This window comes from Sus scrofa, chromosome 3 (assembly GCF_000003025.6).
Source record: "Sus scrofa isolate TJ Tabasco breed Duroc chromosome 3, Sscrofa11.1, whole genome shotgun sequence".
NCBI classification, from domain to species: domain Eukaryota; kingdom Metazoa; phylum Chordata; class Mammalia; order Artiodactyla; family Suidae; genus Sus; species Sus scrofa.
Genome location: NC_010445.4, coordinates 82,401,088 through 82,416,446, shown reverse-complemented (window position 1 = coordinate 82,416,446; position 15,359 = coordinate 82,401,088). Strand labels below are relative to the sequence as shown.

The window sequence follows — 15,359 nt, the reverse complement described above, 5'->3', positions numbered from 1 at the left end:
AAAGCAGGTGGAACTTGATTTTGGTACACACCTTAACCACGACACTGGTGTTAACCACATAACTGGCCACCACCATGAAACATGGCATATATGCCCTATCTTAGTATGTAGGCTAAAACCCAACATACCTGGAGGATTGCTGATTTCTATATATAAGACCTAGCTTTCTCCCAGGGTCCCATTTATCTTTTTTCTCCTAAAGGCAACAGCTTCGTAATCTGACCACTTGATTTCTGCCAAAGTTTCAGTGCATTGTAGTGGCTTATCTGACCCAGGTAATGTATGCTTTAATAGACGACTTTTGCAGAGTGTATCTTAAGCTAATTAACCAGGAGAGAAACTAATTAACCAGGACAAGAAGAGGATGAATAAAATGTAGAGAACAGTTCTTTTCATAATTAAAATTAAAAATTTTAAATTATAAACTCCAAATATCAATTCAGACAATAACAACTTCTTCAACAACAATTCAGGAAACTTAAGTGAGATACCACATATAAAGCCCCAGCTAGAGAACTTGGAATTCAGTACATGTCATTTTTTTTCCCTTACACCCTTATCTCTGCCTGAGTGGATGGGGGTTGCCCTGTGATCATCTGTGTGTATTTTTTCCCAGGTTATTCTGCTAATAATTCTACTTGATTCCCAAGAGAGAAAGATGTCAAGAAGGAACTGAGTACAAAGCCTTAGAACTTGGGGTGTGTGTGTGTGTGTGTGTGTGTGTGTGTGTGTGTATTCTATAATTTAAGTATCGGCAAACAGTCCTATAAAGATGTTATAAAAATATAATCGAAGTTATAAAAATACAGTTGAAGCAGTTGCTATATGGTATAATTAAGGTAGGGACTCTTGAACAGTCATCTCTGGAGGAATGCCATGCTGTTCCTATGACACTTAAGTAACTTAGTGGTCTTTAGAAACAATAAGCTTGACTCTTTGACACCCAGAGAATCTTAAAAACTGTGGAATTTTGCACCTCACTGGAGCCCCTATTTTGCCATACTCTGCATGAAATAAATATACAAAGAAGAAAATGCCCACGTTGTAGAGCAGGGATACTATGATATCCCTGTGGTTGCTCAGATGCCTCTTTTCCTCTTTGACTTTCTGTTTCTCAGGAGTGTTCTGAATAGTGGAGGGTTGTCAAAGAATCCTGTGCTGGTAGAAGAAAGTTAAGCTACCAGGCTTTCTTATTCAACACCGGCTCAAAGTGAATGCATATGCTCTGCATTGGAAATGCTGTCAACAGTGTTCTGGCCGTTTGTAGGTACTCAAATCACTAACCTTGCCAAAGAATAAGTTTGTGAACCTCCTTTTCAGAGGTTCTGTCTCTGATATTTCAGAAGCATTCAATTATAATTCTGATGCTTCCTTTTATGTGGCAGTCACGGGTTGTCAGCAAAGATAGAATTAAGAGAGGCACGTGAAATGTGCTACGTCGCCTCATGCCTAAGGATCTCTATTTCTTTTGTTCATGGTGACAAATGACAGCCTTAAAGATATTTGTCCTGATTCCTCACTGTCCCTATGCAGGTAAAAACTTCCATTGAAGTCAAACAAGCTTCATTGAAGTTAATGGGAAGCAATGCCCTTGAAGGGAAGGGAGAACTAGGGTGATTAATTTTAATTAGCCAAACATAAACAAGCATGTGTCTACAAGTAGTGACAGGAAAGTGGATGTTTGTAACTTCTCCCTTAGCTTTAGGTGTCTAGGTAAGGCAGTTTTGCAGAAAATCAGATAGAACTATTTCAACCCAGAAACGTAAGAATATCCATAAAGAATAAACTCCATTCTCCATAGGTGTCTCTCTGAGATATTCCCTCAAAACATTAATTCAACAAATATATGACCACATGCCAAACACTTTTCAGGCCTTGGGGACAGAAAGATGAATACAACTAGCTGCCCATGTGGAGCTAACGTTCAGGCTATGGAAACAACTCAGTAAACAATTTTGGTACAAGTTATTAATTTGTGCCTCCATCATTGATTTACTCATTAATTGACTTATTCAAGAAATACTCAGCAAATGCTTTCTCAGTTTTTTTGCATGATTTCTATATCAGGAAGGTGTAAAGTACTATTGGCAGCCAGTAGAATAAGAATTTGATTTGGAATGGAAGGGTGAGTTATAATCATGGAAGGTTTCTCAGAGATAGTGTCATTTGAGCTCAGTTTCACAAAAAATAATGTTTAGTTAGGCGAAGAAAAGAAAAAAAATAGGATATAGAAACTACATAAGCGGTATAGAAGCACAGAAATTCAAGTCACGTTCAAAAAAGGTACAAACTCCACCAAGGTTCTGGTGTAAGGGTCAGCAAACTACAGTCCACCAGCCAAATCCTGATCACCATATATTTGTACAGGTCACAAGGTAAGTATGCTTTTAAAATTTTTAAATGCTTGAAAAAAATAAAAAAGAAGACTATTTTGTATCATGTGAAAATTATGTGAAATTCAGATTTCAGTTTCTTTCTTTCTTTCTTTCTTTCTTTTTTTTTTTTTTTTTTTTTGTCTTTTTGCCTATTCTAGGGCCACTCCTGCGGCACATGGAGGTTCCCAGGCTAGGGGTCGAATCGGAGCTGTAGCCGCCGACCTACGCCTCAGCCACAGCAACGCTGGATCCGAGCCAAGTCTGCAACCTACACCACAGCTCATGGCAACGCCAGATCCTTACCCCACTGAGCAAGGCCAAGGATGGATCCCGCAATCTCATGGTTCCTATTCAGATTCGTTAACCACTGTGCCATGACGGGAACTCCCAGATTTCAGTTTCTATGAATGGAGTTTTACTGGAACACAGCAAGACATTCATTTAATGTTGACCACGGTTGCCTTCACTCCACCCAGGAGATGGTAGCCATGAGTCTGTATGACCCACACAGGCTAAAATATTTACTATCTCGCTCTTTGCGGACAAAGTTTACCAAGAGCCACTCTAGTATATAAGGTGCTGATAGATTGAGACCAAATTGTGAAGGACTTTATATATTATTTGAATGAATTTGGACTTCATGTTCTGGGAACTGGTGAATGCAATAGTTTAAGGGTGTATTTTTATATTATAAAAACATTGTTTTGATTAATTTAGCAACCATTAAGTTAATAGAATCTTCCATTCAAACATAAGTGCCACATGATCCCAGAATCATGATCAGGATACCTAATGAATCTCTACAGTTCCTAAAGATAATTAAGAGGTAATTCAGATGTGTCAAGGCTTATAGGTCAAAGAGGAAAAGAATTATGTTTATGTTTAGAAAGTCTTCAAAGTGACTATTTGGTGGAGACAGTTTCTTGCGGAAGGAAGTCAGACATGTACCTACTTTACGGTATAATGACTAAAGACTGAAAAAATATCGTCATTTAATTTAAGCTATTGTTTACAATATTTTTAAACAAAAACAGTATCTTTAATGCTAAAAAAAGCCACAGGCCCTTCTGCGTAACAGTTATACGTTAGAAAATATATAATGAAATCATACATTTTATATTAACTTTAAGCTGCATTTATAAACAGAAAAATAGCAGTACAAATGTATGTAAACTTTACTCAATCTTTTAAATACTATTTGGTGTATGTGGTTTCAGGGACCTAAAAAACTATGGGTACTTAAATGTTTATAGTAAAAAAGCCAGGAGTCAATTGATGTATATAATTCCATGGGATAATTTTGACTGAACTGCTTAATAAACTGTTTTACATTATTCTTGTGTGATTTTCAAAAAAAAAGCCAAAGAAACTATTTGATTTAAAAAAACTATAAACAACAATGTTGTTAACAACGCACTATGCAACTTTTAGACCTGATTGGCTGATTCCTTCCAAGAGCTAATTCCTTGAACAGTTAATTGATTTGTCCTCCAAAAAACCCCAGAAAGCTCAGGCTAAAAATTCATCCATATCACAACCTTTATTTGAATTCTAGTTCTAACCTCTTCACTTAGTTTTTATCCAGATACATTTTAAAATTGGCTTAGAGGTCATTTGCAGAACAGACCCAATACTTTGAATATTTTGCATTGCAATCAGAAGTAGATAGCCTGTTCCTAAGCATTTAGAGACACCTGGAAAATGAAACATGAAACAAATTTTGGCAGTAGACTGATAAATTGATGAAATCATCAATGTTAATCATGCCAGAGGAGCCCTCAATCACAGAATTAAAACAACAATCACTGAAAATACAATACTCTGGCTTTCTCTTCAGAAAACTCAGCTGAAACCAGCTTAAAACTGCATTCAGTGAATCCTCTAACATTTTGACTGAGGAGGGATCTATAGGTCAGCTTAGAGGTCAACAATAGGGCAATGTGATGAAACTTCCATTTCATTGTCAACCTTGCATTTGAATGAAGTTTGTTTTTATAGACAGAGTAAGAACGAAAGGCCAGTAGGGATACCCTTGGTTGTCAATTACTGCATGCTTTATGTCTTGAGTCACTGGCCCTAGAACCTGAAAAATTCTGTTTAAGAATTGACCCAAGAGTCTTACTTTAACCCCTGAAAATGCAGTAAACTTCAGGGTTACTACTTTGTTATAGTTATATTACTACTCCCAATGTCATTATGTTGACCTAGCGCTTTTGACATTTTCTTATTTTTCTGTAGTTTTAGGGCCGCTTCTGCGGCGTATGGAGGTTCCCAGGCTAGGGGTCGAATCAGAGCTGTACCGCTGGCCTACGCCAGAGCCACAGCACCATGGGATCTGACCCACGTCTTGGACCTACACCACAGCTCACAGCAACACCAGATCCTTAACCCACTGAGCGAGGCCAGGGATCGAACCCGCAACCTCATGGTTCCTAGTCGGATTCGTTAACCACTGAGCCACGATGGGAACTCCTTGACATTTTTTTAAAGTACCATCATTTCTTTTTTTTTTTTTTTTTTTTTTTTTGTCTTTTGCCTTTGTCCTTTGTTGTTGTTGTTGTTGTTGTTGCTATTTCTTGGGCTGCTCCCGCGGCATATGGAGGTTCCCAGGCTAGGGGTTGAATCGGAGCTGTAGCCACCAGCCTATGCCAGAGCCACAGCAACGCGGGATCCGAGCTGCATCTGCAACCTACACCACAGCTCACGGCAACGCTGGATCGTGAACCCACTGAGCAAGGGCAGGGACTGAACCCGCAACCTCATGGTTCCTAGTCGGATTCGTTAACCACTGCGCCACGACGGGAACTCCAGTACCATCATTTCTAATCTCAGTTGATTTTTCACAACAGTCTGGTATTGGTATTTCCACTTGACACATGAAAAACATACTTGGCCATTTATTTTAAAGACTACAAGTCAGGAGTTCCCTTTGTGGCGCAGTGGTTAACGAATCCGACTAGGAACCATGAGGTTGCGGGTTCGATCCCTGGCCTTGCTCAGTGGGTCAAGGTTCCGGCGTTGCCGTGAGCTGTGGTGTAGGTCGAAGACGCGGCTCGGATCCTGCGTTGCTGTGACCCTGGCGTAGGCTGGCAGCTACAGCTCCGATTCGACCCCTAGCCCGGGAACCTCCATATGCCGCAGGAGCGGCCCAAGAAATGGCAAAAAGACCAAAAAAAAAAAAGACTACAAGTCAGACATTTTTGTCTTTTTTAATACAGGAAATTTTGAGAGTTCAAGAAAACCTAACTGTTCTTCTTGATTATATTCCCCTCAATATACATCGTGTAGCCAATTCAAAGAGATTTGGTTAGGTCATGCTCCTCTCTGATCACCATACTTCTAGCTGAACATTAAGGCCAAGAGGGACTAATAATAGTTTAGTTGGTTAATAGCCAATTTAGTCCAGAGAAATTAATACAGTTTAGAGCTAGTCAAATCAATTACAGATAATACAAGATTAGGAACCTGAACCAAACACATTAAATTAGAAATTCAACAGATATCCAATAGGGCCTTTTTATGGACAAGGCATTATGTTAGGTCCTGAAAGACTGATAATAGATAAGATAGTGCTTGGCTTTTCCCTTTTTTGGCCTCACCTGAAGCATACCAAAGTGCCTGGGCCAGGGATTGAACCTGTACCATAGCAGTGACAACATCAGACCTTTAACGTACTATGCCACCAGAGAACTCCCATATAGTGCTTTTATCCTTGAGATATTTTACAAACCCATGAAAGAGATGTATTAATTTATTGAAGCTCATGTGGAACTTTTTCACTGACTTCCATTCTAATCTAAGCATTTTCAGGAAAAACAGAATACTACATTCAAAGTTGAACTGAGTCTATACAATAACTATGATAAATATGTAGTTATAATATTCTCTAAATTAAACCTTACCTGAAATACATTCCCATAAATACATTCCAAGACTTGATCATAAAAAGATCTAAGCATAATTTGCAAAAAATTCAATTCAAAACAATATGGTGGAATGAGAACTTGTTTTTTAATCAGAATATCTGGATCTAATCCTGTCTTTGCCATGACCTACTTCAGTCTTTGCTCTTAGTCAAGTTACTTAACCAATCATCTTTAAAATGGTGGTGGTAGAGTTGGGATAGATATTGAACTAAGGCTTCTTCCACCTTAAAACATTCATTACTTTAAAGATACACTAAATTACTTATTAACAGTAAGTAATATCAGATCTATGTAGACACTAGTCCCACTCATGTTAAATGACAGCTCCACTAGTCACTTTCCACTAGTAGAAGGCAAACAATGTGAAACTTTTCTAGAACTATGGCTTGGTCTCCTTAGACTTGCTGAGAGTTCTCTTATACCCTGGTAATAGATATGAGTAACTGGTTTTCATCACTGTGTAGATTAGAATAGATGATACTAGAAACACAGAAAGGCTTTATTTTTCAACTTGTAATGAGATAATTTTAGACATTTTACTGGGCGTTTTATATTACGCTCCTCAAATCAGAGTAACAAATGCCTATATACACATGGAAAATTCCATGTTAAGATCCACTACATCATTTCAGTGAAATGGAAATATGAAAATAGAAAACTGTTTAATAAATTAAAACACTGTCCTAACAAATATTTACTAAAAAACCACAAAATATTCCATTGGTTTCTAAGAAGAGCAATAGGGATTTTCAACTTTGCTCAGCTTAGTTTTTTGTTGAGAGGCAAAGCGGTAGTGGAATATCAGCAAGAGCTCTAACCCTTGGAGCTCAAAGGAGTCTTTATCTCAATTGCTTTTAAACAGCATTAGGCGTGCCCATCCAGAGGAACCAAGGTGAAGGATCTTGTGTGGATTGACTGTTGGGGCCCCGACTGATAATTCCTACTGTGATACACTTCAATGCCAGCCCACAACAAGCAGCTGGGATTGGATTTAGAGCCAGTGTAAGCTCTAAATGGAGTTTTACTGTGAAACAAAACACCTGTCTTTCATCCCAAGCTAAATTGACAAGCAATAATTTAGTTGTCTAAACTGAGAGCTTTCAGGATTCCAAACTGCATAATGTCAAAAGACAATGTATGAAGTTGCATTTGGAAGGTTCAAAGGTAGAATGCCATGTAGGCAAACATATTAAATGACTGGTCTTTTCCCCTCTCAGTCTAGTTCTTTATTCGGTTCTCTCTCCTTTGCTACTTTTTCTGTGTGTGCGGGGGTAGGGGAGGGGGTGGGAGAGGATGGAAAGGTTGTGACTAACTATAGAAACTGGATGGGTGTGGAACAAAGGAAATCCCAAATCTAAAAAAATATTTTCCTCCCTTGTGCTTTCCACTATGTAAGCATTTCTAATGATCAGCTGAACTGATCAGAGACTAAAGGATAGAAAAGAAATAAAGAATATTTTGGCCTTTCCAAAAAAAAAAAAAAAAGAATATTTGGGTGAGATTACTAAATTCCTAAAAAGCTTCATATATGAATGCAAAATAATATAGCCTGGATTTTGTAGTGACTACTTCCAGACAAATTATTCTGATTCGTCTGTCCTCCACTTTAGCTGTATTTGTTAAAATCTGAATACCTGGCATCCAAATTTAGACCTATATACTTGATTAAATTTCATACCTCTCCCTCAAAGTTTTCAGTATAAATATCAAAAATAACCATGGCCTTTGTTTCCCACAAGCTAAGACCACATACACACACACTGGGCATTTACTTTTATTTTGCAGGTTCATATACTATACCTTCTTCTGCTGTCTTTTCCAGAGGAGCAAATAAAAGAAGCAGGGTCTATTAGCAAAATGTAACAGATGCTACAAAAGTAGCCAGTTACTCTTCTGTAGAGATATCTGATTGGACCCTGCCAGCTGTCAATTAGCATTTCTGTGTTTTGTTGATGAAGTGGTATTTACTTTTCTGGACCGCCATTGGCTGAGATGTTTAGTGTAATGAATGCTAAACTGAGCCTAGATAATTTTTTAAGTCATAGCTTGGGGCTTAACAGCCCTTTGAATGAATTGTATAAACAAGATAGCTGTTAATTCTTAATCAATGTGTCATTAATCATCAAATAGTATTAAAAAATAAGAACTGTCTTTAAAAAGCTCAATAAACTCTATTAAAGTTACCAAATTATCCATTCAGGGGCTCTTTACTTATTTAGAGAGTGTCAAGATTTTAACAGATTTACATTTGAAGATAAATATTTCTGTGGTCTAGTAACCGATATATATATATAGATATATAGATAGATTTATCTTCATAAATTAATATGGCCTCAAGAAATTAGTAACCACTAAAGCCTTAAATCTATAGTCATTAATAAAAATGGAAACTATATCCAACAGTGAGCCCCATGTGTCTTTAGATCACCGACATCCACTAGCAAGCACTGCACTAACCTCATGTTAGCGAATTAAGTATGGTAAAAACTAGAAAAGTATATGTAAGCTATTCTTTCCTGTCACATATATGCAGCAATTTAATCATCTATAGTTGCATAGACTCAACCCTTGGGGAGCAGACTACTGATTCCAGCTTACACCACCTCTTCCACGGGACTGCAGTTCTGCTTTACATGTTCATGGGATCTTAGCAGTGCCTGGCATATAGTAAATAATAAATGTTTGTCTCATAATCCACAAGTGAAGGTAGGGGTTGTAAAGTGATGTCAAGGTAAATGACATTTACCAATTTTCTTTCTCTCAGCATTAAGTTGTATTCTTTGGACCTGTTAATTTATGTAGTCCTTATAACAACTTTATTAGGTAGGTGGTTTATTCTCATATGTAATATTTAATTTGATACTCACTTTATATGAATTTACATTCAATAAATATTTAATATTTTACATTAAATTAATATAATCAGCTATGTATAATAATATTTAACATATGAGCATATCTTAAGAAGTCATATAATAAAAGCTTACAATGATAGCTGCTTTTCTCTGAGTTCATTTTCTCTAGGAGAGCATTCTTCAGTCTCTTTTTTGGGGATACTGTGACACCTGGATGCTCTACAAAGGAATGAGGGAAAAATTCAATCTGTGGCTTCAGAACAGAGATAATAGTAAGAAGTATGATGAAGAACAAATAAGATTTAACCAGCTGGAGAGGAATAGAGAGGGCAGTATTCTAAGTTAAGGGAGAAGCAAATACAAGACTTGGAATTATGGAAGTTGCTGGTGTGTTTGTGGAGCTGAGAGCATTAGGTACTCGATGTTCCTTTCCTTTTATAAAGAGGTACTGGGCTGGACAGCTCCTTCTACTGGATATTTTCATGCTCAGATGTGAGGTTGAAAAAAATCTGTTCATGTGGGAGAGCAAAAAGAAAGAATATGGGCTTTTTATGACACTGTTGAACTGCTGAGTTAATTAATCCTTGTTCTTCCTATTGTAAGAGATAACAAATTTTCATTTATCCAAACTGATACATCACTTACCCTCCTCCTGCTACTGCTGCAAATAATATCATGTGTGTGGGAACATTACCATGTGCCAAGCACCATCTAACACAACAACCCTACAAAGTAGATTACATTGTTATCCCTGTTCTACAGATGAGGACATAAGCTCAGTGAGGTTATCATTTTCTGACGATCACACAGATATTAAGGTGCAGGGTCAGGCAGACTTTGAAGCCACATTTATATTCAGACTATAAACTTTTAACTTCAGTGTCACATTACCTCTAAAGGTAATAGTCAAGGGTGGCAGGGTGGAATTTTGAAAAATTTATACAAGGTCATATGTATATCCACAAACTAGGGTCTTGATATAATAGATAACAAACAAGGTATGAAAGATAATTATGAGAATTTTTTTAATTGAGTGACATGGTGAAAGCTGTTAAGATTAACCATGGCTGGAACTAAGAGATTTGGAGTTAGGAATTAGAAATGAAATATAGCTGAGTTTGCAACATGTTAAAAGAACAGTGTGTGGAATATATTCAATAGGCAGTTGTGAATGTGAGACCAGGATTTTTAGTAACTATTGCATTGCCTTGTTTGGGCAGGAGGGAGTTATTTAGCAAATGCTTATGTACTAAAATCAATAAATAAACCACTTTTGAGTTATGTGTATAAGCATGCTTCCAACTTCTACCACCTCACTCAGATGGATATATAATCAAACATTAATGTAACAAGGAAAGAGAGACTATAAAATATTTCCACTGGAGAAAATGCTTAGTCTTAAGCACATGTAGCAAAAAAATAGCAATGATGAAATCCTTTATTTCCAAAACATTCACTGGTGATATTTTTATCTGTACACTTTCAAATACAAATTCAAAGTCAAATACATATCATAAATATTTTTATTCCTTTACTGGTATTCTCAATTATCTGACAAATATAACATCCCACAAGGTAATTTTTCAAGTGTGTTGTGTATTTTTTCTTGAAAGCATTAACAGCAAGGGTTAACAATCCTATGATGCTTTTGGAATGACAACCAAGTGACAACACATTGCACTGAGACTTCTGTTGCTATCCACATGTTTAGGTGTATGTGGAAGATATGTCAGTGAGACAACTAAGCACTGTGCTCTTGGACAGGAAAATGTTTTCTTTCAGCGAGCTAATTTTTTTGCAGTAATTGAGCCAAATCGAGGGGGTAAGAGTTTGCTTCAGCAGTGAAACACTTACTAAAGCCTCAAGTGTGACAACCCAGTGAGAATCAACCACTGCAATAAAAAAAAAATTGATGAACTTGGTTTTCAACAGTGTTTACAGTTTATTCAGGTAATCTGTAAATAAATGAGACTTCCAACCACTGGTTTGACAGTCATTTCATTCAACTGATTGGTTTTAAAGACACCAGATACCCTCATGGTAAGAAAGACCTGTATTCAAATCATGACTGTGTCACCTTCAAATGGGACATCTATGACTGAACCAGCTATTCTTTCTAAGCCTTATTTCTTTACTTTTAAAACAGTGATATAATAATCACCCTAAGTGATATTCAAATCAGATAATGAATATAAAATGCTAAGTATGGCATGAGGTACAGGGTACATAATCAGCTAAAGGTAAAGCATGTTTAATTGTTTTTGTCATAATGTTGAAGCAATCTAATCTAAACATTGTGTACATAGTATCTGGCCAGAAATTCCTGGTGGCAGCTTACTTTTGTTTCCCTTTTCTCTTGAATGCACTGTCAATTAGGTATCACCAGTGGTGTGGCTTTTCACCACTGCTTTTCAGCTATTACTCTAAACAAGAACAAGGAAATACTCTGAGAGAAAAGGCTGGAAATTATTGATTGGTACAAGTAAATCCTAGGTGATGAGTTGCATTTGGTGGACACAACCTTTGCTCTGTTCCACAGCCACAGGCAAGACCAAGAGCCCTGTGCCTCAGCTAGGAATGTATTCCGCTGCAAACAAGCAAGCAAGCAAAGAAAACCTAGCAACAGATTTAGGTAGTCCAAGTTCAGTGCAGTGACTCAACACTGTCATAATGGGCACAGGCATTGTATCTCTTTATGCTCTGTCATCTTCTGTCTATTGGTGTTGGGACTTGTGTCTTATGGTTGTTATTTTATAACCATAAGATGGCTTCTGCAGCTCGAAGCCTTACCTCTGCTTTCCAGACAGAAGACTGGCAAAGGTCTCATCCCTTTGAAGCTTTGTGTTTTTATTCTAGGAGTATCATCCTCCCCAGCAGGCTCCCAACTATATCTTGTAGGCCAGAAGTGAATCAGTCATATATCCATCTTTAGATCATTTGCTGACAAAAGTGATGAGACTTCAATGATTAATTTAGGTCAAAAGGATAGATAAAGACTTACCTAGTTTTCACTCCCTCTCTAAACTCATAGGGAAGAAAAGCAATGAAATCTATTGGGAAGGGCCTTCCACACTCCATATACCTTGGGAGAAACTGTATTTGCTTAAAATTAAGGAAAATTAGGGCATTTACATTACAAACAGAATGACTTTGTGCAAGTCACTGAGTCCCTTGAGCATTAGCGTAAGATGGGCAAAATAAAATCAGTCTTAGAGGTTTGAAAATTTCTGGCTCACTCCCTGGTGGCTGGTACTTCTCAATAAATGCTGGTCTCCCATTGTTTACCATAAACTCTAAAACTCAGTTCCTTCATCAGTAATATAGGCACAATAATAGTGAGTCTTACTTGCAAAACAGGCAACATACAGCTTCAAAATCGTACAACTCAGTGATTATTGATTATGATAATGGAAGATGATAAAGATGATGTAGACTGCTTAGTCTACTTGCAAAATGTTCTTTGAGAGTATACATATAAAATAGCTCACAGTCTTGAAACTCTACTCTAAAAGGGAGTTTCCTTTGGGCCTTGACAGACCCCCTGTTATTAAGAATTTCTTCACTTAAATTAAAATGTAGCACTGAAGATAAGTAGTCCTTAATTTTATTAACTCTTAATCACTCACACTTTAAAAAGAATGAGAAGTAGCTGAGTCTTTTCTGTAACTATTTACTGGTTTGGTAAGGAAAGTAAGGAATTACCCCAACCCTCTTTTTTTTCCTCCCCCTTCCTCTGCTTCCAGATTTAAGAACATTCATTCACAGGAGCTCCAGGACTTGTCGGACTCCCTCAAATCCAGTTTCTCTCTTATGATTTTAAAAATTTGTTTCAGTGTGTCTAGCAGGACTGCCTTCTGCCTCAGGCTAGACAAACCCATCTGGAATGGTCACAGGTTAAACTCTGGACTGCAAATTCTGCAGTAGGGGGACTCAGCAAAAAGAGATAAAAGTCTTGGCCTCTGGTGGAAGACTGAGAATTCTTCTCTCACTTCTCAGGAAGCTCTGGAGAGTGTTTTGTTTCCTTATTTTTTTTTTTTCCTATTCTCCCTTTCTTCACCTCCTAACAATTAGGCCATGTGTTAAACATTCCAAATGGAAAGACCTTTTTCATTCCTCTTTGGGAGACAGGTTATCTTACCTTCTTCATGCTTGGTGAAGGATTTCTCTAAAATCCAAGAATCAGGAGTGATCCCTCAAACTCCAAGACTTCTAAAATAGGAAGAAGAATCAGATGGGGGAAAACAAAAAAAGGAAAATAAAGCAGGAAAATTAAGATAGTTGGGCTTTCTAATGTCCTAAATCTCCTTTTTATCTCATGTTCCTTATTTTGTTTTCCTTTCTCCAAGCCTACAAACCAATATATTACTGAGTATATCAATGTCATGTTAGAAAAACCTTTCTCATACTCTATAGTCTTGCTTCCTGGCTGCCCCTACTTTAGTTCAGCTATGAAGAGCACTCAGTCCTCCATTGCAGCAGCTTCCCACCACTCTGCTGTCCTCAAATCCCATCCTGGTAGAAGGCATTGGCCTACCAGTAAGTACAATCAGGTTATCTCCTGTGTGTAAACCTTCAGCAACTTCCCACTGCCTGTAGAATTAAGCCCAAGTAGCTGAGCTCTGCATGGAGGGTATATTATGATATGCATACGGCTCAATTCTGCTTCTCTGGGCTCATATCCGGCTCTTTCTCCATCTGTGATATTGTGATATATAGATAATGTATAAAAAGATACTATATGTATGTATAGATATATATTTAGTCTTTGTTCCATTTCTGGCACAGAGCTCCTAAGATCCTTGTAATTCCTTAAGTAACATGACTGATAAAGGTATCTTTTGATATTCATAACAAAACCTTTTAAACCACACCTGAGTTTGTGTTAATACACTAACGTTTGAAAAAACCTAAATGGAGGTCAGCTGCCAGAGGGGCCGACCACATGGTTTGAGGGTTGGAACTTTCAGCCCCACCCCTGAAGGTAGGGGTTCAGAGAGCTTCCAGGTTGGTGAACCTGGAGATGCTTGGAGAGTGGCTTGCTTGGAGAGGGCCTGAAAGCTCCACCCTCCTTTCCTCACACTTGCCTTATGCACTTCTTCCATCTTCCTATTCCTGAATCACAGCATTTTATGACAAACCAGTAAACTAAAAAATAGTTTTCCTGAGTTCTGTCAGCCACTCTAGCCGGTTAATTGAACTCCAGGAAAAAGGTGTGGGAACCTGCAATCTACAGCCACTTAGAAGGATAGGTGATAATCTGGATTTGCAATTGGCTTCCGAAATGTGTGTGTGTGTGTGTGTGTGTGTGTGTGTGTGTGAGAGAGAGAGAGAGAGAGAGGTCATACAACTGGTATCAGAAGTGAGGCACTACAGTCAAGGTGTGTGATGGTACAGGAGAGACAAAAGAGTGTTTTTCCCTTACATCATCTTGCTTCAGCCACACTCCAGTCTTAATCGTTCACCACTCTTGGTCAGGTCTCGGCAGGGCGAAACACCTCGCGAAGACCCCGAGCGGTGCGTCGCTCGCGTCTGCCCAAGTCTCAGCTCAGGGAACTGGCCGGTGATTGGTTGTTCCGGAGCCCTCGCCCCCTGACCCCGCGCTCCGTCCCACGCCCTTCCCAGCGTGCCCCGCGCCAGACTCAGGCGCCCAGCGGTGCGGAAGCCCAGAACCCGCGGGGTTCCCGAGCTGACTCTGGTTCCAAAGAGAGCAGCAGTGCAGCACCGCCCGTGAATGCACTGGCCTTTAGAGCACCGCAGCAGAGGAAAGCCTTGGGGGAATGCTGTGGATGAGCAGCGTTAGCCGGAAGACCTTGAGGGGAGAAGTTCGTATGCGGACTGCCTCAGAGACCAGGGTGCCGAGACTCAGCAGGGTGCGCTTGAGAGCCTATGCCTGACCATGGCAGCTCCTTGACTTGTTGCCACCTCACACTGGCCAATGCCTTGGAAAAGTGCCTCGAGAAAAGGAAGGGCGAGGGACAGGACCTGGCCGCTGCCGCTCTAGGCCTGCTGTATGTGCAGCTGGGCCCTGGCCCCAAGCATGAGGAGTTTTTCCACCGCGTGCAGCCTGTGTCTGTGCTCAATGACGGCACAGCTAACCCTGCTGCCGGCCTGACAGCACGGAGTCTGGGCATAGGCTTCTTCCTTTGTCCCGGCGGTGGGACTCCATTGGCCTCTTGCTTTCAGCGCTCACAAATTCAATTTTG

The 15,359-nt window shown here is 38.9% G+C and overlaps 1 long non-coding RNA gene across 1 annotated transcript in view; it reads right to left on the bottom strand.

The window, feature by feature from the left end:
• Positions 1 to 14,683, bottom strand: part of LOC110260011 — a 33,640-nt gene extending 18,957 nt beyond the window's left edge. The window contains exons 1-3 of the long non-coding RNA XR_002342711.1: positions 14,579 to 14,683; positions 13,295 to 13,365; positions 9,289 to 9,375 (exon numbers count right to left, since the gene is read on the bottom strand). This is a non-coding gene — a long non-coding RNA (uncharacterized LOC110260011). The remainder of the gene's footprint in view (positions 1 to 9,288; positions 9,376 to 13,294; positions 13,366 to 14,578) is intronic.